We start from the raw sequence: 15590 nt of genomic DNA on the forward strand, positions 1-15590 counted from the left end.
TGGAGGACTCAGAGACTAAGGCCGAGGGAGATAAACAGGATCATGCTGGTCCAGACCTGGAATGCTAGTGGGATGATTCTGGATTTGGTTACTCAAGGCCGGAGCTTTTCAGTCTGTGTTATTGGCATTTCTGCAAGTTTTCTCTGTTGTGAGGTCTGACCTCCGCATTGGGGGATGCTTAGCTGCTTTTCTTAACAGATGACGGTGACCACTCTCCCCAACAGTTGTAGCAACTAAGGATGTCTCTACACATTACCAGACTCAGATGTATGTGTATCTCTCTCTCTCTCTCTCTGTGTGTGTGTGTGTGTGTGGCACACATGCGTGAAGACACACAAACTGGACTCCCGCAGGGAACTGTTGTTCTAGACACCAATGGGGTTCAGGGGTTGAAAAAAGTTCTGACTTGATGAGCCTAACAGATGCTCTCTGAGCACTAATAACATTTTTCTTTCATAATGACCACTGCAATGTTTATAACGTCTTAGTCTTTGGAAAAAATTATCAGTGCCGGGGTGGTGGTGGCGCACACCTTTAATCCCAGCACTCAGGAAGCAGAGGCAGGCGGATCTCTGTGAGTTCAAGGCCAGCCTGATCTACAAGAGCTAGTTCCAGGACAGGCTTCAAAGCTACAGAGAAACTCTGTTTCAAAAAGAAGAAAAAGAGAGAAAGAAAGAAAGAAAGGAAGGAAGGAAGGAAGGAAGGAAGGAAGGAAGGAAGGAAGGAAGGAAGGAAGGAAGGAAGAGAGAAAAAGATATTATCATTCTGGTAAGCTAGAACCACCGTATGACTGGTACTATCCAGTGGGCTGCTCCTTCTCAGCAAGATGGTGGAGCTGACACTGAACTCCTCAAGGACAGTAACTGCTGTGCTGTCTTTGCTTTTATATTTTCAGTTCCTGGCACAAGGAGTGTAAACTGATGGGGTGAATTTTAAATTGCATAATATGCACAATTATATTTCCTTTTAAGATATGCTGAGATCAGAACTATGCTGGGTATCTGATATAGAAAAAATGATAAGTATCTTCATTAGCAAAGTCATCTGTTTTAGTTCTTTGATGGATGAATCCTACAGATTGATAAAACATGTAGACTTCATCTTCAAGTATCCTTCCTTCCTTCCTTCCTTCCTTCCTTCCTTCCTTCCTTCCTTCCTTCCTTCCTTCCTTCCTCACCTTTCTCCTTTTGAGCCCAGCCTCATCTCATACTCACCATGTACAAGAGGCTGGTCTTGACCTCCTGATCGTCTGTCTCCATCACGTGAGTCTGGTCTATTACAATTGGCTTCATTTTTACTTTTCATATGGGAAAAATCCATCTTATATTTACAGCACATAGAGAGGTTTTGTCACTCTCCAATAAAAAAAAACCACTTTCATAAACATGCCCTAGTCTGTGATGCTCTAACAAAAGAGTAGATTTTAAGAATTAGAAATTTATTTCTCAGCTGAGAATCATGGCACATGCTTGTAATCCCAGATGCAAAAGAGGCTGACACAGGAGACTTACTTGAGCCCAGGAACTAAAGTCATCAACATAATGAGACAGAAGGAAGAAGAGGAGAAGGAGGAAGAGAAAGAGGAGGAGGAGGGAAGAAGTAGAGAGGGAGAGAGAAAGAGGGAGGGATAGGGAGAAAGATATATTTCTCAAGGTGCCCAAAGGATAGGAAGAGATCAAGGCACCACCTGATTCTGTATTTGATTAAGTCAGGCTGCTCTCTGTATCCAGATGGTGTCTTCTCGGTGTATCTGAATAAGGTAGAAGGAGGTAGAAAGATTGACTGTTGTGACCTCACATGAAAGAAAATATGGAAAGCATGGGCTGCTCCCTGAAGCACTTTTTCTAAGTGTCTTAGTCCCATTCATGAGGACATAGCCCTGCTGGACCCTTGAAGGCCTACCTCTTAGTGTCTGACATAAGAATTTTGGAGAGGCATGCTTGTTCAACCATAGCAACATTATGTAAAGCACTCTGGACTGACTCAGCACAGTTCATTTCTGTGTTTTCTGCTCTACCTGTTATGCATCAGGCACTAGGAAGGAAAGAAAGACTCCATTTCCATCCGCAGATTAGAAACATCTAATCTAAAGAAATGTCAGTCTCTTGAGGCCTGCTTGACCTTGTCTTGTCTTTCTTCTGGTTTTGTTTCTTAGATAGGGTGTCTTAGATAGGTTTCTATTGTTATGAAGAGACACCTCGACCATGGCACTCTTATAAAGGGAAACAGTTAATTGGGACTGGTTTACAGTTTCAGGGGTTTAGTCCATTATCATCATGGTGGGACATGGCACCATGCAGGCGGACATGGTGCTGGGGAAGGAGCTGAGAGCTCTTACATCTTGATCTGCAGGCAGTAGAAGGAGATACTGTGTACTGGGTGAAACTTGAGCAGAGCACATATGAGACCTCAAAGCCCACCCCACAGTGACACACTTCCTCCAACAAGACCACACCTAATGCCACAAGTCCACACCTCCCAATAGTGCTACTCCCTATGGGTCAAGCTATAAATGGAGACAGCTCATTTGTTTCCCCGCTGCCCAGACCTGAATAGTCACACAAAAACAACATTAATTACAACACTGTTTGGTCAATGACTCAGGTGTATTTCTAGCTAGCTCTTACATCTTGAATTAACCCATTTTTATTCATCTGTGTATCACCACGAGGCTGTGACTTACTGGAAAGGTTTAAGGTGTCTGTCTCCTTCAGCAGCTACATGGCGTCTCTCTTACTCTGCCTACTCTCTCTATATATCTTTGTTTGGTTTTCCCACTTTGTTCTATTCTGCCCTGCCATAGGCTGAAGCAGCTTCTTTATTAACCAATGGTAATAAAGCATTCACAGCATACAGAGGGGAATCACACATCATCTCCCCTTTTGTGTCTAAATGAAAAGTAAGGTTTTAACTTTAACATAATTACATTACATATAACAAAATAGGCAAGAATTACAGTTATAATATTTCTTTGTGAATCTAAAGTCTCATATCTAATTTACCTTTTATCATAACTAAGGAAAACTATAACTATCTGTCTTTAACTCTTTAAAGACTCCAGAAGGATATAATATTACCTAAGTAAAGAGGAAGTGCATTGTAAGCAACTTCCAAAACTCTAGAAATGACAGAGACATCTCACTGCCTGAACAGTCACCCAAAGATCTTCTGTAACATGGGGCATCCATCTCTGGCCTCCAGGCTCATAGTATATGGAAGACTTTTCCATGGAGTAGGAAATAAAGGCTGTTTTGCCTCTATTAGCACTTTGTCAGCCACTTCCTTTTGTGTCCTGCAGAATGTCTGGCAGTCACTTTCATGAAACAGTAATCTTAGAGGACCGTCTCACCTTTTTTAGGCAAGTTCAGCAGTCATTTTTCAGTTTATATAGCACACCATCAAGCAGTCCAGGCAAGAGCAGTGTCTTGCCCAAATGGCTGGCCTTGTCACTTTGAAGGCAAACTCCATAAGGAGCCCCTTTGATGCCTATCATCCTCTTGAAGTAATTGGTGCTGCCAGAAGCAAGCATGTCTCGTTGTTGAGCAAAGTTTTAAGTTGTGAAAACATTTTAAATGCCATATTCTGTAGGTCTTTAAAGTGTTGAAGATTATCTATTTAACTGAAATATATTTATGTATATCTAGAAAACCTATCATGACTAAAAGTTTGATTATTAGACTATCTATTAATCTGTAATTTTTACAATCCCATTCTGAGATTCTTGGAGGCAGGATCATCATTTTGGACTGAGGTAGAGGTAAGAGCCAGTGACTGGCTATTTTGCTTTTCTGTTCTTCAGATTGAACCCCAATTTCTCTCTCTGAGTTTTTATTAATCATGTTTCACATGAGAACCTATGTTGAATCTCCAGCACCTACCTTAATCCCAGCATTGGGAAGGCAGAAAAAGGCAGATCCCTGATCTCTCATCAGTAAGCCACAGGTCCCAATGAGAGACTCTTTCTGAAATCAAATAAGTATCTGAGAAACACTGCCAGAGGTTGACCTCTAGCCTCAGCACACATGTGCATGCATACTACACATACATGTGCATTCCCTATGAACATACACATATATGATTGCATTGGCATAAATATAAATATAATACAGGTTTGACTCACTGTTAGATACTAATTATCAGCATATTCATTTTTCATCTGCTTTAGAAGAAATTAAAATTAGAACATTCTCTTCACTCCCTGTAAATACTAAGTGCCATTGGCAGCATGCCTAAGGGATAAGTCATCTTTGGGGTAATTATTGATCTCTCCTGTTCACATTTCCCTCTCTATGATTTCAGGCTCTCTCTCTCTCTCTCTCTCTCTCTCTCTCTCTCTCTCTCTCTCTCTCGTAATTTTTTTTCAAGACAGGGTTTCTCTGTGTAGCCCTGGCTGTCCTAGAGCAGGCTGGCCTTGAATTCACGGAGATGGGCCCGTCTTTGCCTCCTGAGGGCTGGGATCAAAGGACTGGGCCGCCTTTAGCGGCCCAGTTTTGAGCAGCTGCTGTAGGAGTTCTGGAGGCACTCAGAAGCTGCCAGAGGACGGCTGAACCTAGAACAGTTGGCATAGAACACCACTCAATAAGATGAGTGCCAGGACACAGAATATGCTTGACAAGCATCCTGTTTATACCATCAGACCCTACTGTGACAGGGCAGTTTCCTCCATTTTGACTCAGTTGGAGTAATTTTGTTTTAAACTGAAACACACACCCTTTCCCTTTTCTACCCCTGCCGTGAAAAGTCCCGTGGGAAAGTACTCAACCCTGTGCTAGAAACTCGGGTCAAAATGCCCCAGCCAACGGCTTTTGCCCCCTTTCCTTCTCTCTCTCTCTCTCTCTCTCTCTCTCTCTCTCTCTCTCTCTCTCTCTCTTTCTTTCTCACTCCCTTCCTCCTTCCCTCCCTCTCTCCCTCCCTCCCCCCTCGCTTTCTCTCTTCCCTTTTCTTTTTTTTCTTTTCTTCTTCTTTTTTTTTTTTTGGCGTTTATTAAACTGCTTGCTTGCTTTATTTCTCTCTGCAACTGCCAACCGGGATGTAGTTTTTCTGTGTTCTTTGCTTTTAAAAACGCCCTGTAAAATGCATTCAAGCCTGCTCTGTGAGAAGTGTTCCTCTCCAGGCAGTTGGCTTAATAGAGACTCTCAATTCGGACTTTGGTCATGCTGGAGTGGTCTTTGGTCTCTACCCCACGACAATACACAATAGATATTTTAAAACTGAAATGTATGGTCCAGATCCTGAATGGTAAAGGAATTCTGGAAAGACCGTGTGGCCAGTCAGTTCACCTGCTCTTTATAATATCGTTTGTTTGGCTGTCCGTTCCACTCAATTTGTAGCCATAATCTGTCATAAGTTTATATGACAGGCGGGAAAGGGAAGCATTCAAGCCCATCAAATTTAACCTCCAGTATGGTGCAGTGATATGGACTGGGAGTTGTACCAGCATGGCACGGGGCATCTCCAGATCCTGTGCAAATTTAATTACAAAGCTACAAAGTGAGTGCATAAATTATGCACCATAGCCCGTGTTTTGGAAATCATTGTGTAGTCCTGGGAATTAGATAGGAGGTTAGATTCTTGTAATTGATACTCCTGCACTCAGGCAGATGCGTGAGAATTTCCCCTCTGTCTTGAGGTGAGGTGCCTGCAGTTCTACAAGGCTAGCTGGACATTTAAACTCTACCCCAGGTCTCTGCCGTCAGCCTTGGGCCCCCTCTGTGGATGCTCTGGTTTGTCTGGCTTAGCCATGGCTGGAAGAATAACTAGGCTGCTTCCCAGGTGCACCACAGGGAGTCTGAGCCTTTGCAGCTCTCCTGAGTTGCTCTGTTTGCCTGGAATGTTTTGCCTTTTGTTCATTCTGGGAAGCCCAGCGAGACTGCCTATTCTTAGTAGTGCTGCTACAAATGTTGGTTTCTCCTCTCTAAATCAGCCAAGATTTCTTGCCTGAAGACGCAGTGCAAACATTACTTCCTTTGGAATCCTTTCCTACCTTCCCTAGAAAGAAGAAAAGAAATGCACTTGGATTGAGCACTAATTACTGCAGAAGCACAGTGCTAGGTTCTCTGTGCGTATCATGCTAGGCCCCCAGGCAAAGCTGCACGGGTTATTCTGTGTCCTCAGTTTCTAGGCCAAGTATCTACTGGCTGGCTGGAGAGATGGCAATGGTTATGAGCACATGCTGTTCTTATAAAAGACTTGGGTTTGGTTCCCAGGAGCCACGCGGCAGCTCAGGACAATCTGTAACTTTCAGTTCCAGGGAACTCGATGACCCGCTCTTCTGGCCTTGCAAGCATCAAGCAAGTATGTGACACATATACATACACATCAGCACTTACACATATGCTTAAAAAAAGAGTAAATCATAAAAAAAATCTACTGTCTACCCAGGCATGGGGTACCTACCTGCCTGCAATTCCAGGACTTAACTGTTTTTTATTATTATAAATATAATGACTCTTTCAGAAAATTCAGAAATCACAAAAAAGTGTAAATTTTTAAAAAAGCAATTATCTCATGAACTGACTACAGATATTTTGTGTTTATCCTTGTCTTGGCTAGGGTTTCTATTGATGTGAAGAGACACCATGACCACAGCAACTCTTACAAAGGAAAACATCTAATTGGGGTGGTCACTTACAGTTCAGAGGTTCAGTCCATTATCATCATGGTGGGACATGGTGGCATGTAGGCAGACATGGTGTTGGGAAAGGAGCCGAGAGTCCTATGTCTTACAGGCAACAGGAAGTAGTCTGAGGTTCTGGGCATATATGAGACCTCAAAACCCACCTCCAGAGTAACACATTTCCTCCAAGTCCAAACATACTCCAACAAGGCCACACCTCCTAAAAGTGCCTCTTCCTATGAGTTTATAGGAGCCAATTACATTCAAACTACCAATCCTTATAGTCTTCTGTAGGATAAATACATAATTTTAGAAATAAAGTTAGAATAAAACATAAAATTTTTATAACAGTATATATTGTTTGATTTTATAACTTTTTATTTTTTATCATATATGCCTGCATTTATGTCTGTGCACCACAATATGCCTGATGCTATGGAGGGCAGAAGAGGGGGTCAGACTCCTGGGACTGCTGTTATGGATGGTTGTGAGCTTCCATGAGGGTGTTGGGAATTGACCCCGTGTCTTCTGAAAGAACAACTTTCCCTGTATCACTTTTAAATAGATCATTATAGCCTAGGGATTTTGTTGTTGTTGTTGTTAGTTAGGGTGGGTTTTTTTTAAGATTTATTTATTTATTATATGTGCAGTGTTCTGCCTGCATGTGTGCCTGCATGCCAGAGGAGGGCACCAGACCTCATTACAGATGGTTGTGAGCCACCATGTGGTTGCTGGGAATTGAACTCACGACCTCTGGCTCTTACCCTCCAAGTCATCTCCCTGGCCCCGTTAGTGTTGTAGTACTTAGGGATGGACACAGGGTGGGCATTACTAGGCCTGCATTCCACCCTGGGATGTGCCTTCAGTCCTCAAGCATCATTTCAAAAGCCCACGTGGGGCTGTTGTGACCTTTGCTCATACAGCAGGATCCTTGTACGTAAATCTCAGGTAACGTCCTTGGTGATAGACTCCTAGAAGTTCCTGACGCCATTGTGCTGTGGTGGTTGGAGCAGATCCTTCCAGTCATGTGTGTGAAGAGCCTAGGCAACTGGCATCCACAGGCCATGTCTAGGGCTCGGGATATAGTCCAGGACACAGCAGTTGCCTGGCGTGTTCAGGGTCCTCCCTGTTCAATCCCTAACACTGAAAAATTATTTTTAAAAAAAGCAAAATTACACCTAATTCCCACACATTAAATCGAGCTTCTTTAGTCTTCCGCTTACGTCTCTGAGGAAATTTAAGAGTCACCCAGGAGCCGGGCGGTGGTGGCGCACGCCTTTAATCCCAGCACTCGGGAGGCAGAGGCAGGCGGATCTCTGTGAGTTCGAGGCCAGCCTGGTCTACAAGAGCTAGTTCCAGGACAGGCTCTAAAAAAGCTGCAGAGAAACCCTGTCTCGAAAAACCAAAAAAAAAAAAAATAAATAAATAAAAATAAAAGAGTCACCCAGGACGCTTGTCATTGTCGTTTGGCCACTTCCTTTCTGGGCATTGTGACCTTGTCCTTTTAAAGGGAAGCTTATTTCAACTTCCACAAAAGTGGAATGCCCAGAATGTGGTACCTTGTGCCCTCACTTCAGGCCTTCCATGGTCTATATGCCACACACCAGTGCTCAGCTCCTGAGATCACCTGCAGTCTTCTCAAGTCTGAAACCACAAACTTCCTTCCTCTGATGGCAGCCTCTGCCTCCCACCCGCCCTATCTCCACAAGGCCATCTCTCAGAACCTTCTATCCATCCGCTTTTTCTGCCACCCTTAGCCTAGACTTCACGGTCTATCATCTCAGCTGAGACTTTTTCACCTAGTTTGGGAAATTTCCATTGCTGCACTCAGGTTGCTGAAAATTGTTGGGATTTAAAAAAGAAAGAAAGAAAGAAGGAAAGAAAGAAAGAAAGAAAGAAAGAAAGAAAGAAAGAAAGAAAGAAAGATGTAGGTTGTGGGGGCCAGCCATGATAAGCTAAGTATGAGCAGGTCACCCAAAGGAAGTTCTTTACTTCTAACCATTATCACCTGCCAGAGTAGAACGAGGCCATCAGTAAATTTAATAAGAGGCCTGAATCTCAGTAGTTTACCCTGAAGCAATGCCTGGTTGCAAGAAGAACCACAAGCTGAGATTACCCAACCTCCACCCAAGAACAGATCATTCAAAGGAAATGCTATCATTCCAACCACTATAGATAGGACTACCTGCCAGCACACACTCACCAGGACACCCTTAGACAAATGCCAGCCAATCAGGGGACCTAAAACCTCAGAAACCCCTCACCCTCAACTTTACTACTTTAAAAACTCAATTCTAACTGAGCTCAGGGCTCTCTGTTTATTCCAATACGTTGGACATGCAGAGAGACTGAGTTGGCAAACTTGATTAAAATAAAGGCTCTTTGCTTTTACATACGGGACTCGGTCTCCTTGTTGGCTTTTGCAGGGACTTTGCAGATTTGGGCATAATGTAGGTCCGCCAGTAGAGTAGTTGCCTCGTCTTCATGAGGCCTTGTCGTACTTACTGGTTTTGTGTGTCAGCTTGACACAAACTAGAGTCATCCAAGAGGAAGGAGCCTCAGTTGAGGAAATGGGCCCACGAGATCCAGCTGGAAAGCATTTTCTCAATCAGTGATCAACCCCACTGTGGGCCGTGCCATCCCTGGGCTGGTGGTCCTGGGTTCTATAAGAAAGTGTGCTGTGCTGTAATTTAAAAAGCAGCTCTGGAGAGAGACCATGTGGCAGAGCTCACATGGAGGGTTTTTTTTTTTTTTTTTTCATTAAAAGAAAGGAAATAGAAAAGGGGGGGAGGGGAGAGGGGAGAGTGGTTCTGGGACAGGAGTGGCAGAAGAGAAAAGAGGAGAGGAGGGGAGAGGAGAGAGAGGAAGAGGGAGAGGGAGGGAGAGAGGAGGAGCAGGAGGAGACAGGAAGAGAGAGGGAGAAAGGGAAAGAGAGGGAGAGAGATGGAGGGAGGGAGAGGGAGAGGTGGAAGATGGGCCTTGCCCACCTTTTAAAATGGAACGTAGTGAACGTACAGTCGCTTGAGTACTAACATGCTGAGAAAGCCAAGAGGAGTAAACCAGTAAGTAGCACCTCACACCACAGCCTCTGCATCAGCTCCTGCTTCTGGGATCCTGCCCTGTCTGGGTTTCTGTCCTGACTTCATTCAGTGATGAACAGCAATGTGGAAGTGTAAACCAAATAAATCCTTTCCTCCCCTATTTGCTTTTGGTCAAGTTGTTTCGTCCCAGCAATAGAAACCCTGAGACACTTGGGCTCAGTCCCTCACAGCGCTTAGAGTGTAAATGGTAGCTCATACCTTTGATCCAAACTTTGCAGACGGGGAGGCAGGAAGATCAGAAGTTCAGGGTCATCCTCAGCTACACAGTGAGTTTGAAGCCAGCCTGGACTATGTGAGATGCTGTCTCCAGAAAAAGTCCACATATTGATAAGTCAGTGCTAATGGTCTCTACACCCAGAGGGGCTTCATAACCTCAAAATCTGTGTCGTTTGTTTGCTCTCTCTCTCTCTCTCTCTCTCTCTCTCTCTCTCTCTCTCTCTCTCTCTCTCTCTGTGTGTGTGTGTGTGTGTCTAGGTCAGAGGACAACTTTTAGGAATCAGTTCTGTCCTCCACAATGTGGGTCACAGGGATCCAACTCAGATCTTCAGCTTGTTGGTAAGTGCCTTTGCCGACTGAGCCATCTCTGCTCCTGCCCCCTAGTCCTTCTTGCTATTCACTATTTTACAGCTCACTATGCAGGTCCCTGCCCCTCCCCACAAAACACACACACACACACACACACACACACACACACACACCCCTATCCTGTCAGGATTTCCTAATTAACAACAACAACAACAAAAACAAACAAACAAACAAACAAACAACAAAAAAAAAAAACCCCAGTTCACAGAAGAGGAACCTGTTTCTTTTTTCTTGCATTTGACCTTGAAGGTATTTTTCCTCTCTAGGTCTTGGCTTTGCCCAAACTCCCATTCTTTTACTATGATACTTTGTAATTGTTTGATCTTAGTATTTCCCCCCTCCCCTTCTTTCTGCCGTCTTTCAATGTCACTGCATTCTGTCCCAGACACTTCATCCAGATCCCTGTGTGACCTCCGTGCTTCCCTTCGCCTACCCCCTATAAGTGCAAACTCCGAAGTCTGGGGCTGTAGTTCTGGTTTGCTCCCTAAGCTCCAAATTGGAACATCCACGGTTGGCCCAACAACTGCCATCCAGGGTGTGCCGCACACTTCAATCCAACACAGTGAGCTTTACGCGTACCAGGAAAACTCCATTTGCTGTCCTGTTCTCAGCCCAGAAACCTGGAGTCCAGCTGGTCCTCGCCTTTTCCTAAGCCATTAGCACTTGTTTCCTTCCTCCTCCTCTCTCTCCTCTCCTCTCTCCTCCTGCTGCTGTCATTTAGGACTCATCATAGCTTACTTGTTCTGGTCTTCTTGATACCAGAGTGAAACCCATCTTAACCACTACAAATAAATTGTTTATCTAAAACATTTCTGGGGACGGGAGGAGTAGCTTGGTAACAGAATACACGCTTAGCATGTGAGAGTCTCTGGGTTCAATTCCCAGCACCAGATTATAAGAGTAATTAATGATGATGATGAAGATGATGATGATGATGGTGATATAATAATAATAATAATAATAATAATAAACACTGATATCTGGCCATGTAGCATACCCTTGTCACAGTACATTGCAGATGAGCTCATCTTAATGAGCCCTTAGATGTTTTGGGATGACCATTATCTGTGTATAATTTGTGGTAGAACATTGGCATAGTGTGGGTATTCCACAGAAACCTCAAAGAACTGATGTTTGAAGTTGTTAACAGTGGTTAGGGTCTAGGCCAAGTGTTTTAGATTCCTGGCCTTTTATTCAAAGAACTGGAACTAAGGACTCACATGGATTTGCAAAAGAAGCAAGATAACTTTATTTCTTTTTAAAATTGTTTTTTTGAGCTATATATTTTTCTCTGCTTTCCTCCCTTTTTCTCCCCTCCCTTTCTACCCTCTCCCATGATCCCCATGCTCCCAACTTACTCAGGAGATCTTGTCTTTTTCTACTTCCCATGTAGATTAGATCCATGTATATCTCTCTTAGAGTCCTCTTTTTGTCTAGGTTCTCTGGGATTGGGAACTGTAGGCTGGTTTTTCTTTGCTTCATGTCTAAAAGCCACTTATGAGTGACTTCATATGATATTTGTCTTTCTGGGTTTGAGTTACCTCACTCAATATGATGTTCTCTAAGTCCATCCATTTGCCTGCAAATTTCAAGATGTCATTTTTTTCTGCTGTGTGGTATTCCATTGTGTAAATGTACTACATTTTCCTTATCCATTCTTCAACTGAGGGCATTTAGGTTGTTTCCAAGTTCTGGCTATGACAAATAATGCTGATATGAACATAGTTGAACATATTTCTTTGTGGAATGACTGAGCATCCTTTGGGTATATACCCAAAAGTGGTATTGCTGGGTCTTGAGGTAGGTTGTTTCCTAATTTTCTGAGAAATCTCCACACTGATATCTAAAGGGGCTGTACCAGCTTGCACTCCCACCAGCAATGAATGAGTGTTCCCTTTACCCAATAACCTCTCCATCATAAGCTGTCATCAGTGTTTTTGATCTTGGCCATTCTGACAGGTATAAGATAGAATCTCAAAGTTGTTTTGATTTGCATTTCTCTGATGGCTAAGGATGTTGAGCATTTCCTTAAGTGTCTTTCAGCCATTTTAGATTCCTGTGTTGAGAGTTCTCTGTTTAGGTCTGTACCCCATTTTTTATTGGACTATTTGTTCTTTTGATAACCAATTTCTTGAGTTCTTTATATATTATGGAGATCAGTCCTCTGTCCGATGTGGGGTTGGTGAAGATCTTTTCTCATTCTGTAGACTGCTGTTTTATCTTGTTGACCATGTCTTTTACTTTACAGAAGCTTCTCAGTTTCAGGATGTCCCATTTATTGTTTCTCTCAGTGTCTTTGCTACTGGGGTTATATTTAGTAAGTGGTCTCCTATGCCAATGCGTTCAAGTGTACTTCCCACTTTCTTGTCTATGAGGTTCAGTGTGTGTGTTGGTTTTATGTTGAGGTCTTTGATCCATTTGGACTTGAGTTTTGTGCATGGTGATAGATATGGATCTATTTTCTTTCTTCTTCATGTTGACATCCAGTTATGCCAGTACCATTGGTTGAATATGCTTTTTATTTTTCATTTTATATATATATTTTGCTTCTTTGTCAAAAATTAGGTGTTCATAGGCGTGTGGACTGATATCTGGGTCTTTGATTCTGTTCCATTGGTTCTCCTGTCTGGAAAACTTTATTTCAAGAGAAATGGTAGTACAAATCAAAGAGGGATACACTGTCAAGATTGACAGATTGACAGTGGCCACATGAGTGAGGATACTCAAGGGACCCAGTTGTTGCTGTCCTGGAACTCACTATGTAGACCAGGCTGACCTCAAACTCACAGAGATCCACCTGTCTCTGCCTCTCATGTGTGCTACCACCGCCCAGCTTGGGGCTTACTTTTATGGGATTCAAGAAGAGGAGGAGTTTGGATACTAAATGGTATAGTAGAGTGTTTTTCTGTTTTGACTGAAAGATTGGGTCCTATAGTAATTTTTCTGTGTATGTCCCTTCCCATAGTGCATTTGATTTTAATCAGATGCATACCCAATTATGCTAAGTATAATATGGTAACTAGATTCTCACTAACATTTGAGGGTACTTGTGTCCCAAAGTAGTTTGGACTGGATTGGTCTTCCATTCTTCTACATGGATGCATTGGGATAGAAACTGTCTCAGTCCACTTGTCATTAGTGGTGGGAATATACGTCTATTGTTCAGAGAGGGGTATACGCATAGCATGCGCAGTAAGGGAGCAGAACTGCTGGTGGAGTATTAGAAGCAAGGAGCTATGCATAAACCAAATCAAACTGAGTCCCAGCTTACTAAATCCCCCTGTCCTCGCCTGCTTCAAAGTGTGTAGCTGTTTATTTATTTACTTATTTTTTTAACTCTTACTCTTTGGGGGCCCGCCACCCAGCTCTCAAATAAATACACGGAGATTTATTCTTTCTTATGAATGCCCAGCCTTAGCTTGGCTTATTTCTAGCCCGCTTTTCTTAAATTACCCCATCTACCTTTTGCCTCTGGGCTTTTACCTTTCTCTATTGTAATTTTTTTCTTTACTTCTTATTTCATAGCTGATTGGGTAGGTGGTCCTTTGTATTCTCCTCTCCTTGTCCATTTCTTGCTCCTTCCTCTTCTTCCTTCTCTTTCCTATTTATTCTCTTTGCCTGGCAGCCCCACCTATTTCTCTCTCCTGCCTAGCTATTGGCCATTCAGCTCTTTGTTAGGCCATTCAGGCATCTTAGACAGGCAAAGTAATACAGCTTTGCAGAGTTAAATGCAACATTAAAGAATGCGACACATCTTTGCATCATTAAAGAAATATTCCATAGCAGAAATGAATATAACACATCTTCTGGAAGGTCAGCCAGTTCTCTTAACCTCTAAGCCATCTCTCCAGGCTCCTGTAACACATCTTCAACTAATATTCTGAGATATAAGAGTAGGCCAGGGACCTCAGGCCTGGGATGGAAGGGCAGGCTTACCATCCCAGTACTCAGGTAGAGGCAGGAGGATGAGGAGTTCAAGGTCACCTCTTACACGTAGTGAGCTGAGTTTGAGCCCAGATTGAGCTACATGAGATTCTATCTGAAAAACCAACAACAGCTAAACAACAAAACCCAACGTTTTAAAAGGGTACAGTCGGGTACAGAGTGTCAATAGCACATGAGAAAGGAGGGTACTTTTTGAAATGAATGGAGCCCAAGCTAGCTGGGATGTGGTTCTCTGAGGGAACACTGGAAAGGGTCAAAAGATGAGCTCATTCCTTTCTTAGTAACCTTTCGCCTCACATTGTAGCCACATCTTCCTCAGCCAGATACTTCACTTGTTTTCTCCTCTGTAGGTACAGGAGCGGGTGGAAAGAACCTACGGCTACACTTGCTGTCTTATTTTGCCGTCCCCACATTTGATCATGATCTGTTTCCTTTACGCCCAGTAAAGGACAGAAGGACGGTTACATTTTTGTAGGTTTCTATGTTTTCTTTTAAGAAGGCAGCATTCTGGACATGTTTTATTTGATGACCAACAAATACCAATTAAGGAACATGACACCAATAACAGCAAGAACAAAAAACAGTTGGTGGCAAGTTTAGGAAGAGAAAGGCTCAAGCCAGCACTGACAGACTGTGCTGTGGAGCAATTTGCACCTACACTGAAGGACTGAAGGCTGCGGAAAAGGCACAAATCATTTCTCCTAGAAACACACACACACACACACACACACGAACATGAACACACATTTATTTCTAAACAGCTGTGCACAGGAAGGAAACTTCCTATTGAGAAACATAAGCTGTTTTTGTTCTTTCTTTAAGAAAAAAAACATGTAGGGGCTGGGGATTAAAAAACCAACAAACAATACACCGTAAGACTCAAAATAGCGCTTGCCTAGCACAGTAAGACACAGGTTTACTTTAGCTAAGCATAGTGGTGTACACCTTTAATTTCAGCATTCAGGGGTGGTTGAGGAGCGGGGCTGAAACAGGAAGATGGTCTCCAGTTTGAGGCCAGCCTGAGCTATTCAGGGAAGCCCTGTCTCAAACAAAGAATGCCTTAAGCCAGCGATACACAAACACCGATCCACCACCAGCAAAACAAGAAGCGGCTGCTTAACTGATTACACAAACGAGAAAGAACAGTATTAAATTCCATTGCTTAACTGAATTAAAAGTTTGCTATCAAAAACCTCTAATCTCCAGCCTGGTCTACAAGAGCTAGCTCCAGGACAGGCTCTAAAGCTGCAGAGAAACCCTGTCTCGAAAAACAAAAACAAAAACAAAAACACCCCTCTAATCTCAGTTCTTGAAAGGTGGCAGTCTCTGGAGCAGGAGTTTAG

This window comes from Arvicola amphibius, chromosome 6 (genome assembly GCF_903992535.2).
Source record: "Arvicola amphibius chromosome 6, mArvAmp1.2, whole genome shotgun sequence".
Classification (NCBI taxonomy): domain Eukaryota; kingdom Metazoa; phylum Chordata; class Mammalia; order Rodentia; family Cricetidae; genus Arvicola; species Arvicola amphibius.